Genomic DNA, 19,666 nt, shown 5'->3' with positions numbered 1-19,666 from the left:
AAGTGCTGCCCTCTCCCTTGTCAAACCATAAAGCTGCCATCAATTCAAATGTCGGAGTTATTGATAAGCTAAGTGAACTCTGACAAAGGCGCAGTGGGCCCCACAATCCCCTGGGTGCCTAAATGGTCAAATTCATTCCTCTGCTTCCACGATCAGTGCATCACCACTTCTTCACCATGAAACGAGAAAGGTCAGTGGTGTCGCTCTTGTAGCAGGAATGTGCAAGTTTGAATCTATCTATACACGCAATGGGAGAACTGGGTGGACTTGTAGTTCAGCTGGTTGTTGGGCATGAACCTGTGCAGCTCACTCTTTGTCACAGGGTTCTTAATGGTAGGCCCTGAGACAGGCATCACAGGAAACTTTTGAACACTGGATGCAGGTGTTGGTGGCACCTGGGCCATTACAGAAGCCATAGTGGCAGGTGGCAATGTGGGGGGCTTGGATTTTGCATGGAGATGTGGCAGCCTGTCAAGGTCCTGAATCTGACCTGAGTACATTACCTGCAAGATGCTCTGGGGGTCAGGATGTCCTGAGCTGAGGCCTTGCCAAGGAAGGCGCCAGGCTTGGAGGCCAGGGAGGAGGCGAGCAGAGTCTTGCAGCATTGGCAGAGGGAGGACTTGGATGGCAGCCTGCAATTTTGGCACTTGGATAGCGCAGACACTCTGATGGGGTGAGAGCTTGTAGTAGAGGGGGTGGGCATCGGTTTTGAGCAACCACATGCCAGCCCCAGGCGGCATGTGCATATGTACACACTCTGAGACAGTGTGCAGATCCATACCATCCTGTGCAGCAAGTCGAGGCTGTTATTGGGCTAAGGGTTGGGACTCTATCAGGACTGCCATGGGAGAACTGGACATTGTCAGAAGTAAATGGGAGGGGTAGAAGATCTCGTCCTTGAGGTCATCCCCAAATTCAGAGGTCAGAGGCTCCTTCCACAGGCTCCAGACAACCTTCAACTGCAGCTTCCTGCTCTCCCAGTAGCTGTGGTAGGTGTCCGCCAACCTCGGGGGCTTGGTCCTACGGGGCTTGCAGTAGTCTTGGTCTCTCGCTGGCCGACTTGTGGAGCCAGCAAGGCTGTTAGGGGCTCCCTGCCTCCTGTCCACTGCCGCGGGGTGTCTGAGTAGCCACACACATCCTCCGTGTTGCTGTTGCACTCGCTCACGACGTCCAGCTCCGAGTAGCCCTTGTCCTTTGCTTGAGAATGCACTTCCACCGTCTGCTCACACTCACCTTGGCCAGAAAGAGCTCTCAGGAGACCATCTTCATCTGGAGAGTCTCAGTAGCTCTTTGAGCTTGTATTCGGTCCCCAACTCAGCCATGTGTCCCATGTAATTCTAGATGGTGCGGTTGTCCTCTTCCAGTAACGTGGACTTTATGTAATAAACAAAAGGGCCCGTGTAGGTCTTGATGCTTTTGGATTCCTTCTTCCACAGGTGAAGGAAGAGGTTGACGCCCACTGTTTTCAGCAAGGTGAAGGCGGAGGGCAAAGCCCAGAGGCTGGAAGAGTTCAGTGAGCGCAGCGAGCTCTCCACCACCTCTTAGAAGCAAATCAACCGAAAATTGATAAGAGTAATCGACCCCGTGCTGGCTGAGCAAGGTGAAAGCCACCACCTGTAGGTGCAGCTGCTTGCTGAGGGCAGGGTCCACTCCAGAAATAAGTCATCCTGATGTTCTGCATACATTGAACTGGGCTTCCCCATCCAGTGCGGAAAGGGGGTCTACCTTATCTCCTCCACGACTTCAGGGTCAGAGGGCCGGACATCACTAAAGCACAGACATGCTGCCCACCTGGGCTAACAGTGCTCCCTAGCACTGCCGCCGAAACTGTCCCTGCTGGGGAAGCAAGAGGGAGATACGGCCGCCCTTGGAACCAGGCCTGGGTGGGATTTCATCACTCCCCCAGCAGAGGGATAACGAAAACCTGTAGAAACTATTCTTACGGCTCATGTTCACCTTCATGGAATATGGCTTAGTCCCTTCCATCATCAGGGCTTTTAATATGCTCCTTTTGAGAATGCCTGTCTCCACCTGTTCACTTAGCTCATTCTGGGTGGCCAACCCATCCCAGTTTGCCCTGTAGTTCCTCTTTTCAACTCTGAAAGTCCCAAATCCAGGGAAACCACTTAGTCCCAGGTAAACCCTGGCAGATGCTAGCCCTGGTTAATTCCTGCCTAGCTTTCATTTATGAGCTCAACCTCATTTCCTCAAAAATCTCTAGCCAGACTAAGTCCTTTCTGCCTTCTTTCCAAGAATATCATTATGCTATGTTTTCTTTCATAATCTCTATGTACAACTAACTCTAATAAAATGTGTACAACTAACTCTAATAAAATTTCTTTAACTGCAAAAGTCTTATTTCATGGCATTTTTTATTATCATTATCTAAATAACATTTGACATATACTAAGGGCTCAGTGAATATTGTTAAATCAGTGATGGCTGACTAAATTCCACAATTCTCAGCTTTAGATGTTCATTTGTATGATTAGTTTATTAATACCAACCTCTCCTACTAAACTGTAGCTTCTATGACAATGAGGTTATGTCTATTTTGATCAAAATTTAATACTTAGAACGTAGCACAGTCTCTAGCATTTATATATTCAATAAAGAAATAAATGTATATGAGTGATTGGTTAGATAAAGCTCTAATCTGACAAATTAAAGCTCATAAGGAACCTTTTAGATGCTCTTGTCATTTTCAGTTTTATGTGTAGCCTGGAAGTATTAGAGTACTATGTGAGGATCACAAGGTTTAAAGTCAGTCAGTCCTGGTTTAAGATTCTAGTTCATCTATTTAATAGTGATTCAATTACACTGATTACTTTGATAAACAGTTTTATATCTTGAATTGTTGATAATAATACTTTTATGCTCCAGTTTCTACTGCTGTATAGTCAATTGCTTAAAAATTAGCTTAAAAATTTTTATTCTTCTAATGATTTTTGAGTCAGGATTTGGGAGTTACTCAATTGGATGATTAGTCTCTGATCCATGTGTTATTATTGTACATGTGTTATTATGGGGTGAATATGGCTGAAGCATCCGCTTCCAAATTGTGCCTTAGAAATGGTCACTTTATTCATACGTTCTATTAATCATTGGCTTCCCAAACTTTCCACATGGTGCTCATCCTTACAGTCTGAACTCCTCACAGTATGGTGGTCTCAAATTGTAGTTCTTTTTACATGTAAGCTGGCTTCTGAAATGTTAGAAAGCAAAAAACAGCAAATCACTTTAGACTTGATCTGGCAATGTATCAGTTTTTGCTGTATTCTAATATCTAAAGCATTCACTGGGCCCAGTCACATTTTAGGGAGTGGAGAGAGAGACTCTACCTTTTGATGGGGTTATAGCTAGGTCACTTTGCAAGAGAGCATACAGCATGGCAGATACTTTTGACGTTTTGGTCATGGCAATTCACAACCCTACACATGTAAATTAAACTCACCGTTGCCTTTGGATCCCCAGCATTTCAAACCATCAAGTACAAACTCAAAGTCCACGATCTATCATCTAAACTAAGTCCATGTACAGATAAGTACCCAAAGTTAGGTTCCAATGGTATGGCAATTTGAATATGAATTCTGTGGCTCTGAAAGTTGTGAATTAAGTAACCAACTGTCCATATCACAGGCACCTGGCATATGATGAGAAGGGCTGGATAATTGGGGCAAACACTCCACTTCAAAGGGAGAAAACAGTAAGTCCAAAGCAGTGATTAATTGGTCCAGAACAATCCAACTAATTATGGTCTCCCATTTCCTTTGCATTATGAGCAGAAAACAGATATTAATTAGTGCCTAATTCTGCTCCATGGGAGTGGGTGAACTTGGTTCTTTGATTCAAACTCTTGGGCAGGGATCAGCAAACTTTTTCTGAAAAGGATCAGCTAGCAAATATTTTAGTTTTGCAGGCCATAGCATCTCTGTGGCAACTACTTAAATCTATCATTTTATCACAAAGAAGCCATAGACAATTGTAAACTAATAGAGTGAATATGTTTCAACAAAAATTTATGTATGGACACTAAAACTTGAATTTCATGTAACTTTTGCATGCCATAAAATGTCATTTTCTTTTTATTTTTGTTTCAGCCACTTCAAAAATCCAAAGCCATTCTTAGTCGAAGGTTATACAGAAACAGGCAACAGGCTAGATCTGGTACCCTGGCCTTAGTTTGCTGATCCCCTCACTCTAAACTTTTGGTTTGTTTCTCTCAGAGTCTTGCTTCTTTTCCCCTGAAAAATGGGCCATTGTTATAGTTTGGTGAAGCTGCTGGAATGCAATATACCAGAAATGAAATGGCTTTTATAAAGGGAATGTATTAAGTTACAAGTTTACAGTTCTAAGGTCAGAAAAATGTCCAAGCTAAAGCATCCAGGAAAAGATACCTTGACTCAAGAAGGTCAACGTATTGGGAGCACCTCTATCATCTGGGAAGGCATGTGGCTGATCTACAGGTTCCCTGGGGGCATTTACATACAACATTTCCAAGCATCTGGGTCTTGTGTTGGCTCTGTCCAGCTTTGTGACTTTTTTCAAACGTCCCTTCTTAAAAGATTCCATTAAGCAACCTCACCTTGAATGGGTGGACTCACATCTCATAGAAATCACCTAATCAAAAGGTCCCAGACACAACTGGGTGGATCACATTTCCATACAATCAACTTAATCAAAAAGATCCCACCCAATAATATTAAACGAAGATTAGAGAACATGGCTTTTCTGAAGTGCACAACAGTTTCAAACCGGCACAGCCATATTGGGCTCCCTGTGAATCTGCTTTGGGAAAATGCCCTCAAGAGTTTAACAAAGAATGTTTTTTAAGGAAGAGGTTCTATGCTATTAAGATACTTAGAGGCAATACCAGGCATGAACTTAGATCCTTGTAAGGTCTCAATATAACTAGAATACTAAATTCATCTTTAACCCGAGACCAAGTTTTAGTGCTCTGGTTTGATTTTTGTCCTAAGACCATTTTTAATTTTGAGAAGTATTTGCCTAGAGACAGAGTGGGGATGAGGTAATTTTATTTACAAACTCAACAAATCCTAGTTCTTTTATATTTTCTCTAAAGCTGCTAAAAATTTTGAAAGTTACTTCCTTAATTCATTTCTCTCCTGTCATGTTTTATCAAACAGTTCTAGAAGAAAGTGTTTAGCACTTTCAGGGTTCTTCCGTTTAATCTCCTTAATCAGATACATGAGGGTTTTAAATAATCTTTCTATATTCCATTCCAAGCTAACAATTTACTTACTGGATGTCAGTATGTAAACGCGTTTTTCAAGACTCTGATAACAACTTTCTCATGTCTTTTAAGCTTTCTTAAATAGTCTCCTCAAGGTCCAAGTTTTCAACAGAATGCACAAGGCTGATCCATCTTCCGACCATAAGCATCCCCAAAGTCAATGTTACATATTTCAGGACTCATGATACAGCAGTATCCCAATCCTGTTTCGATGTTCTGTTTTTCCTATCTATTTTTGAGTAACAAATTACCAGATCTCATGACTTAAATCAACTATTTATTCTTCCTATAATTTGTGAAGGATACATTTTAGCAATTATGCTCTGATTCACTTGCCATCAGCGGGGGTAGCTATGTCTGCAGATCGAATTTGAAAATGGCTCCTTCATGTACATGTCTGTTAGCTCAGTGCTCCTTGGCTTCTCTGTCTCTTTACATGGTCATCCTCAAAACTTGGATTTCTCACAACATGTTGTCTTATATAGTAGTTGCTCTTCTTATGTGGCAGCAGGTTTCCAAAAGAGCAAGAACTAGGAGCTGTCAGGCCATTTAATGGCTATCCCTGGAATAAGCACAGCATCATTCCTGCTTCACTGTATTAGTCAAAGAAATTACAGTGGCCAACAAAATTCAAGCAAGTGGAGAAATAGATTCTAACCTGAGATGGAGGAGTGAAAGTAATGCTGAAGAGGAGCATTTGGGATGGGAGTTTTCATTGCGGTCTTCTATGAAATAGGAAATCTGCCATTTCTCCTGTAAGAACTAAGTAAGTAATTTAAAGTATGTAAAGTGTTTATTACAGTAACTGGTATATGAATAGATGAGAAAAATAATCTCTATATTTATATAATAAATTTTTATATGATAAATAAACATCTATATAGTGCATACTATGCTGGGCACCTTTAGGGATATCTATATACATTGATATCTATCATCCATCCAGCTATCTATCTTTTTTTTTTTTTTTTTTTTTTTTTTTTTTTAGAGAAGGAAGGAAGGATAGAAGGAAGGAAGGAAGGAAGAAAGGGAAACATTTTTAAACATTTTCTTGTTTTATTGTATTCTGTTTCTCCGTTTTTGTTACATGGGCTGGGGCCGGGAATCGAACCGAGGTCCTCCGGCATAGCAGGCAAGCACTTTGCCCGCTGAGCCACCGCGGCCCGCCCCCAGCTATCTATCTTGATAAGAGGTACACATAGATACATGTAAATATATAGACATTCTATTTGTATGCATATAATATATATATCTATATATAGATAGATAGATACACACACACATTTAATCCAGCACGCAAAAATATATGTTAGTACCATTATCACTATATTACAGATGAGGCAATTGTGAGTCATAGAATTAAGTAACTTGGCAGAAATCACATAGATTTTCAAGAGCAGAGCTGAGAAGGGGGTTTGTTTAATTCCTTCTCATATTCAAACTTCTAAGAAATACACAACCAGCCACATAATAATATAATTCAACCTCTTAACCTTTACAATGGCAATAAAAGAGAATACTTTTGTAGAGCTGTTTATTTTCTAGGAGTTAATTTTATTTGTAATAAGCAACAATCAAAGCATTTAGTTCTTGAGAAAATATCTTAGTAAATATTAAGAATTCAGTATTTCATAAAGCTTTACTCTGCCCAATTCACCCATAAAGATCTATAAGTACTCTCATCCTTCAACTTCCCATTTCTACAGTTTGATCTTTATAACTTGTAGGACTTTATTAATATTCACCACTTGGAAGCCAATTTGTTATAAAAATCGCTAGTTCTTAAAATAATTGTAGAATCTGTTTAACAGTGTGCCAAAGGATTAATATATATATATTTTATATTATATATAAATATCTATTATATATATCTTAAAAGATAAAAAATGTGAATACACATGTTTCAATGTTTAATTCATACAAGATATAATATTCCTGGAAAAAAAATATTCATATCTATTATAAAGTAAATTGTAAGTAGGGAATGTTTTGCATTCTTTTCTTTCTGTTTTTCACATGATAACTGTATGATTGAAGATGTGACTCAAGAGAACCATCACAGTAACCATCACTAAACAAATAATCTCTGCTACTTCTTACCGTAGGGCATAATATATAGAGTTTCCCATACATGCAATAGACCTGATATGACTATATATAAAAATTTGTGCTGGCTTTTGGAAAGTTCTTCATGAAGGGCTTTATTTATACGCCTATCAGTAATTAAAAGAACACCTTCCAATCAAAAGCATGTTCTATTGCACAGGCAGTGAACACTTTCCAAATGGTTAAGTCATCCCTGCAAATATTTTTTACTTGTAAACATTGAATACATGACTTATTTTTCATTGTTTTAATAAATGTTAAATGATATTTTGCAGTAATGTGCTCCATGGAAAATTATCTTTTCCAATGTATGTCCCAAGTGGATCACATTCTGTGGTCAATTTTGTTTTTTGGATTTTGTAAATTGTTTCCTATTTTGAAGTTGACAATCCATAAAAATATAGTAAAGCATTTCATAGTACTGCTCACTCCTCCAGATATCTGCTTATTTATTTTCAAACCATAAATTCTCAAGTTTAATTGGACAATTCATTATCTTTTTTATTTATTTAATGATATAATATAAAATAGGAGAAAATTTGCAAAATACTGTGTTAATGGTTTGTTCCTAAACTTAAAAATGTGAAATACAGATATCTCATCAGCAAAGGCTACTTTAAATAGATATTATATTTAACATTATTAGAAGAAATTCCAGGAACTGTTTTAGCAGTTAATAGAATGCAAGAACATGTGATCCTAATGATTCAGAAGGAAATGAAGGCTAGTTATTGTATCTTATTTAGAGGATCCTTGAAATGATGACTGTGAAAACTGCATTATTGAAAACAATTATCATCAATTAGCTTGAAGTACGTCTTTTAATTCATTATATATCTGCTAAGAGCCCACTTTGAGCAGCAGATATTGACATAAATGGTAATTGAATGACAAATTGAGTGAATAAATTTAGATCCTCCTTGCAAAAGGCTTAAAATCTATGAGGAAAACATCAATATTTACAACCAATTATCAGTAAGAATAACATATTTGAGTAATGAAATCACATTTTTTGTATATTAAACCCACATATTTTTGGTCCAGGATAATCCTACTACCATACTACTCATATCAGGTATAAGCCTGGCCTACACAGCTCTTAGAATAAGAGTGTCCATATGCAAACAGGTAGATCATTTTAATCCAAAGTTTTACGTGTCATCTTAGAAAATCTGCCTCTATTGAACCAGAAGAGAATGAAAAGCAGAGGAGAGAGATTATAGGAATGAAAGATGAGAAGACAATGTCCCTGTTTCTTCTCATCTTTGTAATATAACTTGCAAAGAAGCACTCCCAAACATCTAGATGTTCTATACTCAGGTGGGAACAGGTTGATAGAGTAGGCAAGGAGAGGATTTATCTGAAAGAGTCTAGGCATTTAAAAGCAAGCTGTTAGAACTGAGCAAAACTAAGATAACAATAATTTAACCTTCTTCACAATACACATTAAGGGGTGGAGAATGATGAAAGAGATAAAAACAGCTACAGAAAAAAATTAAAAACACATTTTCTTGCATATCTGAGAAGTATGAATAAATTTATGGCTCTTTTATACTTTTTGTTTAAGAAATAAAATGAAAATTCTATCAGAGGACAAAAATGGGCACAATTAATTTGAATGGAAACAACCAGGACATATTTCATTAAAACATACAACATTGAAATGGAGATTTGAGAATTTGGATATTAGATTAAAAAGGAAACAAAGGTATTCTATTGCATCCCAAGTAGAAGTCCTTTCAATATTAAAAACCTACTAATCTAAAGCAGTCACTGAAAGAAGGAAACCAGAGGCCATGCAGCTCTTTTAAGTTCTAGGCATGTGTCATGAAAGTAGTCTGAGGTAGGTATTTGAAATAAAAAGGTCTCTGAAAGTATAAATACACTGGTTGCTTAAATTTAAGGAAAATGTAGAAATTAGAGTTCTGGGGCAATCAATGAAAAAATAAAGATATTTGTTAACCATATCTCTTGTTGCAGGTAGATTATGTTGTCTGTGAAAGGACAGGAGATGTTTTGATTAGAATGACTTGAAAATGTAGTAGCAGCGCTTCAAGTGAGTAATTTTAGAAAAATCGTTAGTGAGTCATGAGAGGCATTAGAAAATGAATGTTGACTATTATGCCATCTGCATAGAAGTATATCCAATAGTTCTAGTTTGGAAATGAAATACTGTAATTTCCAATATTTCAATTGCCACAATTGCTGCATAAAAAGACAGGTTTATTAAAAACTAAGAACTAGAGGAGCAGATTGTTTAAAAGCAAACAAATGATATTCCTTATAATATTCTAACTAGGCCATTTTTTTATGTGTGCATTATACCACTTTTTACTCAACTTTTCCAGATTGACTAAAAATCTTGGTATTTATCACTTTTTAGGTATGAAACAATATTTGTACAAATATTACTGTGGGATCTTTCCTGATTGGGTTGAAAGCCACTGTAGAATATAATTCTCTGGCAGAAAGCAATGCATCATTACTGATAATTTTAAAGAAAAATATTACAGAAAATTAACTTTTTCTTAGGTGTTAGTGAATATATTGACTTTGTCTGAGGCATGCAGGGGAGACTGAAAATACCAAAAATTCTTGCCATTTTTCTTATCTTTCTGAAAGAATCATTATTTTTTTTACTATTGGCTCATTCAATTAACACAATTTATTATTAGGTTTGTTGTTAATAGAAGGACACCTTCTCAAAACATTACCTTATATTCTTGCTTAAACTTACAATTAGAATTGAAAAACATTTTCCCCCTGTGCATTTATTACTATTTTAAATATGAACAGACACATCAGTGGTATCTAGGACGCTGAAAGTGATGAAAGAATAACGCAAAAGGTCACAAGAAAACAGTTGAGGGTATAGAAAATGGTTTGTATCTTCTAGGAGATGATGGTTACCCAATTATGCAAGTTTGGAATAAGTCATGTAATTATACAATTCCAAAGGGTATGTTATATGACACACAAATTATAACTCAATAACCCTGATTTAAAAAATAGATGAGGAAATGTCTGTTATGCAATATAGTTTGGTGATTTGATAGGAAAGCAGTTCTTGGATGAGAAACTAAAATTCATTAAAGTGTTTTAGTTTACGGGGTATTCAAGCAAATACTATGAAATGGGTTGTGTTAAACAATGGGAATTTATTGGCTCATGGTTTGAGACTGGAAAAAGTCCAAATCAAAGCATCAACAAAGCAATGCTTTTCCTCTGAAGACTATGGCATTCCGGAGCTTGCTGCTGCCAACTTCGTCCTTAGTTTGTCATATGGCGAGGCCCATGACAGTGTCTCCTGGTCGCTCCCTTCTCTTCGTATTCTGTTGATGTTCAGCTTCTTGCTTCCTGTGGCTCTCTCATTGTCTCTCTCTGTATCTGAACTTCATTCTGCTTATAAAGGACTCCAGTAATAAGATTAAGACCCATCCTGACTGAGGTGGGCCTTGCCTTAACTGAAGGAACTTCATCAAAATGTCCTGCTTACAGTGGAATCATACTCAAACGGACCGATTAAATTTAAGAACATGTTTATTCTGGGATACATAAAGCTTCAAAACACATGAAAGAATTGATTAATAAAGTTAACTATATTAAAATTAAAAAGTTATAAAATAGTTTGGATATATCAGCATGGAAGATTCTCAAAACATTCTAGCTGAATGGAAAAGCAAGATACAAAAAAGTACCTACAATAAAAATGCAAGTCATTAATCAAGAAATTCTAAAGATAATAGTATTTTTTTATAGGTGTGAATGTGTATGTACATATGTAAGTGCAAAAAGTAGGTACAAAAAGTACAAAGCCAAACATCTGGTAAGGGTTGCATGATGGAAGAAGGCTTTACTGGAAAATAGAAATAGGACTAGAAGGTTAATTACATGCTTATATTTTAAGAAGAGATTTACATATATTTTTGTTCAATTTATAAATACGTATTTCATAAAATTGTATAAATAATTTATCAATATATTTATTTTACATATAGAAAATAAGACTGCATGCTCTTATTTGTCAAAGCTTGGTTGTATGCTATAATTCTTTGTGTATGTGCATAATTAAGCATATTTGTATTTTCACACATGCACACAGACATAGAGCTGACCAACTGAAAATAGAAGTTAATTAATAATTGGTACTTCCTTGAGGAGAGGTCAGTAACACAATATCTGTTACAAGACTTAATCAAGTTGAAGACGGCAATAAATGGTTTGTGAAATTCTTCTACCTTGTTTCTAGGACAAAAATAACATATCTTTATCTCAAAATGCTCTGTGGACCATTTCAGAGTGGGTATTGCTCTCATTTCTATTTTATTGAAAGTATATATTAAAATGTTTTTAATTTAATAATAACTGCACGTGGTTATTTTTCTTAATATTCTCAACTTTTATCATTTTCCTTAAATTCCAACTTAATTGATTGTTAAAAATAAATATAAAGATTCACTGAATCCTAATTCAATCTCAATCAAACTCCTCTCAAAGATTTTCCATTGATTTTTGGAAAAAAAATCTTAAAATTTTTTAATAATAAACCTGCAAGTAGAATAAAAGGAGTGTTTTATTGAAATTAGCCATTTTGAAGCATTAAATAATATCAGCCATGTGATCTTGGGCAAAAACCCAGCAAGAATGGTTTCTTATTTTATAAAATGGAGCTAATAAAAGTATCTATTTCATCTCATCATGAGTATTAAATGAAGTAATTTAAGCCAAGTGTTTGAAATAAGATATCAGCAGATGGGAGCACTCAATAAATACGGCTGCTATCTTTTAAAATCATTATTTAGAAAAACAAATAACAGGCAGGCATAAAAACCAATATATCAGATTAAAAACTGATGACTGTGTAGCATATTTGGTTTTAGGCTCATTGATCCTCAAAGGGAAAAATGAAAAGCAGTTTCTACCTAAATGTGCCATCCCTAAAAAGAAAATACAATGTTTTATTAAATCCAACAAAATCATATTTAAATATCATTCTAATTTACAGATTCATATAGAAAAGTCTTTCTAGACTAAGGATAATCTTCCATGCCTAAATCCTAACCAAAATTGAAAAAGTTTATGTCATGAGGCAGGTTGCTGTATCTTTTGATAAAATCCAAATTCAAAACTCCAATGGACAGTTCCTGAAAGACTGTCTTTAAAAGGACATGGCAATATGGCTCAAATACTCAGCTTTCTATTGCTAATGTTAGAATTGCCAGATAATATATAGACTACTCATTTATATATTGTTTACTGCAAGAATGCCCTATATATTTCATTCTGTGTGGTTTTTGTCAGATCTGACAATGCTAGCCCTAGCCTAGACTCATTTTAAAACTAAAGTTCTGAATTGGCAGCACTACCTGGTTCTGAATAAAAGTTTCTCAACAGACTGTTTATTATAATATTTTCTTGCAAAAGTATGGAATAGCTACATTGTTTTAGGGTCTATCTATATATATGCCATAAAAATCAAATAAGCAGACAAAGAGGTTGATGTCAGTTTGCTAAAGCTGAGCAACTTAACGAAGAATCTCTTGGAGAAAGGATGCACGCAAAGTTCGGATTTACCTCAAAAAATATTTTTACCTCTTTAACATGCTTAAGTCTTTATATTTATTCTTAGTATTACCTTAAAAATAATACATTTTCACTATTTAAAAATTCAAATAGCAGATAAATTTGTAATATGAAATATATATACGTGCATATACGTATGTATATTATATATATGTAGAGCATATAATATATATATTCCTACTTTGCACAGATATAACCACCATTACATTTCTGGTGTTCCCCTGCAGAAATTTTCTAAACACCATCACCCATTAGATCAGTTTATCAATGAACAATTAGTATCTACTTCATGCTAAACCCTGTTCCAAGTATTTCTACTGTATGCATGTAAATTGAGAGAGAAACATTGTTTCTATTTTATTTTACACAAATTAAATGATAATACACTTATTGTTCACAGTGCTCTTTCATATTAACTTATTCTGTTACATTTATTTACAAATCAGCAGATGAACATTTGTATCTTTTTTAAGCATTTTAATAATATGCTATTAAGTTGACATGCTAGGAGTTATCAAGTTTATTTAACTATTACTTTGGGTGGTTTTTGCGCTTATACCCAGTGTATCAATTACCATTCTTCTGCATCCTTGTGCTTATTTTTTTTACATATATTTATAATACACATATACATATATATAAGTACATATTTTCACATACAAGTATGCAATTTTAGATGAAGGATTACCAAGATCAGTTGATATGCATAACTCAAAGATAAACTATATTGCCAGCATGCAGTCTGGAAACATTAAATTTAATTTCATTATCCAATTCATCAAACTCATCCTTCCTAGGAATTACTAAGACATTTCCTAGTTTGTTACTCTTTATTTCTGACCTCCCCTTTTATGAATGTTTATCTTTATGGTCTTAAGTGAGTCCTCAGTGGAGCATCAACTTCTATACAAAAGCAGTTGCAATTCTGTCTTTTTTGTGTGATTACATAGAGCTGAAGTATGCAGAGTCTTTGGGTCAACCATTTTCCCAACCATTTAGCAAAATGCCTGCCTCCGAATGTTTATTTCTTTAAAATGTTTTTTATTCACATCTTTATACTCTTAGGCTGTTGGTCTTAATGATGTACACTGGTTACTATTTCCATGTTTTTCACAGTCATCTCTCTGGAATTTGCAAATAGTACTCCATTCAGTAGGAAGAGCAAATTTCATATTCTTAAAAACTTAGCGGCTGTAACATGATCAAAGAGCTTCCATAGCTTCAACTGAGATTTTGATATTCAGCTGTTTTATGCTCACAATTCTTTTTTAATCAATAAATATTTATTAGCTTATCCATTCACTCAATATTTTGAGCGTCCAATATGTTATAACTATTGTTATAGAAAATATTCACTTCCATGCTGCTTATGTTAACTGGGAGCTTAAATTCTAACACAGTGTTTCATTGATAGGTAGGTACTACTATGCATTGAATAGATATGAAAATAATTTCCTACATTTTAAGAGCATAAAACTCATTTTGGGAAGAAATAAATGTATTTGCTTTCTTCAACATTTAAATACAAATAAAGATTTTAATGTAAACGAATACAGAAACTTCATTCTAAAGATTACAGCAAGATGTTGGAGAAGGAGGACCTCAAGAAAAAAAAGATTTCTTGCTTCACATAGTCCCCAATCGTTCACTCACTTGGAATATATTAGGGAGTTATTTTTCTAATTGATTCAATACTTGTATATAATATTGTATTTTAGTACATTAATTAGTGCTAAAAATTAATGCCTAAACTCTCCCATTAATATTAATACTTAGCCTTACTTACTGAATGTTAAATCTTCATCAGAGTGAATCATCATTTGACATTTATATTTTCAGTAATGTTAGCAGAAATTTGATATACTACTCAAAATAATTATGACATTAAATCACATTTATTTGCTTTGTCCATCCCAAATCTCTAAATACTTTATAAAAGGAGAAATATTTTACATTCAACTGAATTTTGGGAGGTAGTAAATTTTCACATTATATAAGACAAAGAATTGGCAACAAGAATACTTGTAAGCCTCTGTAGGTAATGCCATTTTAGAAGAAATGATTTCTCATATACTATCATATTTAACCTTCACAGAGTTGAGCAAAATGCGACAGTGCCCTCACGGAATTCTGTTTACCATTCTCAGAGGTTCGTGTTAATATCTTTTCTTTGGGGATGAGGAAATTGAGAAGCAAACAATTATAACTTTTCATAATTATTAATGATAGAGCTTGGACTCAAATTCAGTTCTCAAGCTTTTTCATTAAAAAAATTCCTTCTTAATCCTCAAAATATCAACCCAACCCAAACATTCCAAGTCACTGAAGTGTATGAACATCTGTTGAATGATTTTAGTTGGACAAAATAAATATCCTATAGTCTCCTTTTCTTATGATCATTTTTCTTGATTTATCTACTAAATTTCTCTATTATCCAGATAAAAAGTCAGCATATACACCAAACATTGCAGAAATAATCCTTATCACTTTCTCATGCAATATGTGGATTTTTCATTCATTCTCAAAAAATTTTACAAGTTATTAGACATATAGTGATACAATTGCACAAATTTATAGTATAATTGTAGAAAAATTTCTATAGAGATTTTTCATATTAATTATTCTACAGAATTTAAACAGTTGGTATTGTATGGACTGAATATCTTGGCAATAGCTTTAGAGTTTGATTTGGTCTCTGGGTACTATTAAAATGCTATATTTTAATAGTATGTTTTAATATCACTGATCACAGTAATGATGGTATGCATATTACAAACCTTTTGGTACCCTAGTTAATCAAGAATTAAAATATCTACATATATTTAATTTTAAATAGTATGTATCTTGACATATAGAGGATATTTTCTCCGTTATATTTACACCAATATACACCTAAATCTATTTAGCACAATTCTTTTTACTCTGTGTGTGTGTGTGTGTGTGTGTGTGTGTGTGTGTGTGTGTGTGTGTGTGTCCTTTTCTGGGAGATACGTTTTCTCAAAAATAGAAAAAAAAAAAATATATATATATATATTACTATACTAGTTGTAAGGAGGACTACTTCTGAGTCCTTATTCTATCCTGCCACTAGTCAACTCTGACCTGTAAAAAACATTAATTCTTAAAAGAATGTCTATATTTTTACAATGAAAAGTCCAAACTACATTATCTCCAATGCCTATTTCAATGTTAAATAGCTTCATGGTCTACATTCCAGTTTAGTCAACCTGTTTGGATTGTGCTATTTTGTGTTCCTCTTGATTAATGTTGCATGAATTCCACAGAAATAGATGATTTCCATATAATAAATAATCAGTAAAGAAATGAACAAACAAAGCAATAGATACCCAATCCTATTTGAAATATGTTTTCATATCTTAAATCACAATCTGTATCCATATCCATAGTCATTTAAGCATATATAGCTTCTTCTAAATATAATCATAAAATGTTTTTTATTTTTTAATTCTATGGCTTCCTTTATTCATTTAGCAATACATCTTGGATAACTTTCTTTGTAAATACATATAAATATAGACTTATTTCTTGCAAAATGCAAATATTTTATTGTATGGATTTAGCTTTATTCTCCTTCAAAAGTTCTTTAAATATATGTTCTATTCAAATCCTATTAGCTGTGACTTACTTTAACATTTTAGCACAGACACCTGTTAGTTTTAGATTGAATAGCTGTATTTGTACACTTCTCAATAAAAAATCATAAACTCTTTCAATCCAATCACCTTTCTCTTGTCTTCTATGTTATTTTTATCCAATGCTTCAGTTTAACCATGTTATATCTCCCAAATTAGTCATTAGTATTATGTGTTTAGTACAGTCAATTCTTGTGACATTTATCTACATATTTACCACTTTTCTCATCATTAAATAAGTGTTTCTCACTCTCATCTGTGGTTATTTCTGTCAAAATTTGTCAGGGATAAGGTGCCTCAGTTGTTTTTCTCAAAATCCTTAAAATACATCCTCATTTTTGACTAATAATTTAACATTGTATAGAATTCTAGGTTAACGGTGTTTTTTCTCAGCATTCTAAAATATGTATTTCATTTGTATCATTACTCTAGAGAAGCCTGCTATCAATTTAATTGTCATTGTTCTGCTTTTCTCTTTGGCTGCTTGTTTTTTTTTTGTTGTTTTTTTGTTTTTTTTGCATGGGCAGGCACTGGGAATCCAATCCTGACCTCCAGCTTGTCAGGCGAGTACTATGCCTGCTGAACCACTGTGGCCCGCCCTCTCCGGCTACTTATATGAACCCATTTCTTCTAGTGTTGTATTCATTCACTATAATATATCCAGTTATGAATCTACTTTATTTTAGTCTTCTCATTATGCCTTCTCTAATTAAGAACTCATATCTTTTATAAATTTTGAAAAATAATCTTTGTTTATTTAACTATTTCATATTTACTCTTCCAATTTGGAAATAATTTCAAATATATATCATACCTTATAATTTCCTATTATCCATTTTTTCTTATTTGTGTATTTCTTCCCCTCAATGCTTTCCTCCCTCCAAACCTTAATTAGGAATAATAGATATTTAGCCTACAAGTTTGCTTTTTCTTTATAGATTTGGAAACTATAAATCACCTCATTAGTGACTGCTTCTGGTTTGTAAATAAGCATACTAAAAGGCTATGTAAATCAATTTCTAGAGTTAATCAGTATCTTCACTCTCTTAGGTGATACTTGTGTAATTCAACTAATTCTTAATTATATTTAATTCTACTACATTTTGTTTTGATGTTTCTTAATTATTGTCATAAATTGCAAAGACAAATTATCAACAATTACTAAGGCTTGATCGTAACTTTTACTCTTGTCTTAAATTTCTGGTTTGTTGGGCTGACTACATTCTCAATGACACCCGTGAAATGGACAAAATTTATGCAACCAATATAACTTCCAAGGAATTATCAAAAATATGTAAAGAAGACATGCAAATCAATTAAAATAAAAAATTAAATCTAAAAAAAGAAAGTGGGTAAAAGTCTTAGTTAAACATGTCACAGAATGTTATGAAGAAAAGAAAATAAATATATGAAAATGCTTTAATCAAAAGAAAGCATAAATTGGACACTTATGCATATTAGCAATAAATTAGAACCCTAAGACTATTGATTGATACAAATAAAGTAGAGCAAAATCATTCTTCTAAACCACTGGTAGGAGTATTATATAAAAAAATTTAGAAAACAACTTGAAATTATCCTGTTTTACTATAGACAAATTCTTGCCAGATGTGCATTCCTAGTAAGAACAAGCAGTTGCCCACTGACAAAAGAATGAAGACATTGTTATATTTATAAAATAAAGTATTTAAAAATTTTGGGGTATAAATATTTAAGTACATAAAATAACATAATAACAGGTATTCATGAAGAGCATTAAAAAGCTTGATTGGCATTGGTGATATATCTTTTAAATTGTGTACAACAATCACAATCATGGTTTTAAAATCATGTTTTATTAGCTATATACTGCTGTTCATGGGTTTTTTTTTGCATTAAATCACATTTAACATGATTTTTTCAGTTATAGTGAAGGAAGAAACTCAAAACAATGAAACAGGAATATTATGAAAAACTGTGTTCACAAATTTGATAACTTACATGAAATGGAAAGATTACTTTAAAAGCATAACCTAAAAAAAATCAGGCAGTGAGAAATGCATAATTAGAATAGTCCTATGTAATGAAATTGGATCAACATTTAATAACTTTCAAAAACAGAAAACACCAGGCCTCCCAGATGGTCTCATTGCTAAATTCTTCCACACATTTAAAGAAAAATTATCCCAATTCTCTACCAGCTTTTCCAGCAAACAGAAGCACAGGGAACATTTCCTAAGTTATTTTATGAAGCCAGTATTACATTAGTATCAAAACTAGGAAGGAAAATTAAAAATTGATATCTCTCATGAACATAGCAACAAAACTCCTCAACAAAATATTACTCAATCAAATCAAATCAAACAACAATGCATGTAAAGAATTTAAATAGTGACTAACTGTGAACTTTTTTTCAGATATGCAAGGCTGGTTCAACATTTGAAAATCAATTAATGTAATATGTCATTACATAAGTAGAAGAAAATTTGTGTGATCATATCAATAAATGCAGAAAAAACATATGAGAAAATTCAATCCAAATTCATGACAAAAACTCTCGGCAAAGCAGGAGTAGATGGGAACTTCCTCAAGTATAAGGAACATCCAAAAAATTTAAAACTAATAGCATACCTAATGTTGAGAAAACAGATGCTATCCCCCTAAGATTAAGAACATGGCACAGATGTCCTTTCTTATCATTTCTTTTCTAGATCAGACAGGAATTTCCAGATAAAATAGTAAGACAAGAAAAGGTATATATACATATATATGTGTGTGTGTGTGTGTATGTGTGTGTGGTGTGTGTATATATAAATATATGTACATATGTGTATACACACACATACACTGAATGGGAAGGAAAAGTAAAAGTGCTTTGTTCACAGATGATGTGATTGGCTATGTAGAAGATTCCAAAGAATCAGTAATAAAAAAAAATCATGGAACCAAAAATCAACTATAGCCAGGTTGCAGGATATAATGTTCATACAAAAAATATATATATTTTCCTACATACCAGCAATGAACAATTGGAATTTAAAATAAAAAAAACACAACACCATTTACATCACAAAAAGGAGAAACATTTAGG

General features: G+C 33.8%; 1 pseudogene; it reads right to left on the bottom strand.

Annotated features, from left to right (window-relative positions):
* Positions 1 to 233: 233 nt before the first annotated feature.
* LOC143676471 (spermatogenesis-associated protein 2 pseudogene) lies at positions 234 to 1,703 on the bottom strand (annotated as a pseudogene).
* Positions 1,704 to 19,666: the final 17,963 nt, after the last annotated feature.

This window comes from Tamandua tetradactyla, chromosome 3, assembly GCF_023851605.1.
Source record: "Tamandua tetradactyla isolate mTamTet1 chromosome 3, mTamTet1.pri, whole genome shotgun sequence".
Classification (NCBI taxonomy): Eukaryota; Metazoa; Chordata; class Mammalia; order Pilosa; family Myrmecophagidae; genus Tamandua; species Tamandua tetradactyla.
Note: the sequence above shows the minus strand (reverse complement) of the source record. Positions and strands in the feature narration are given on the sequence as shown.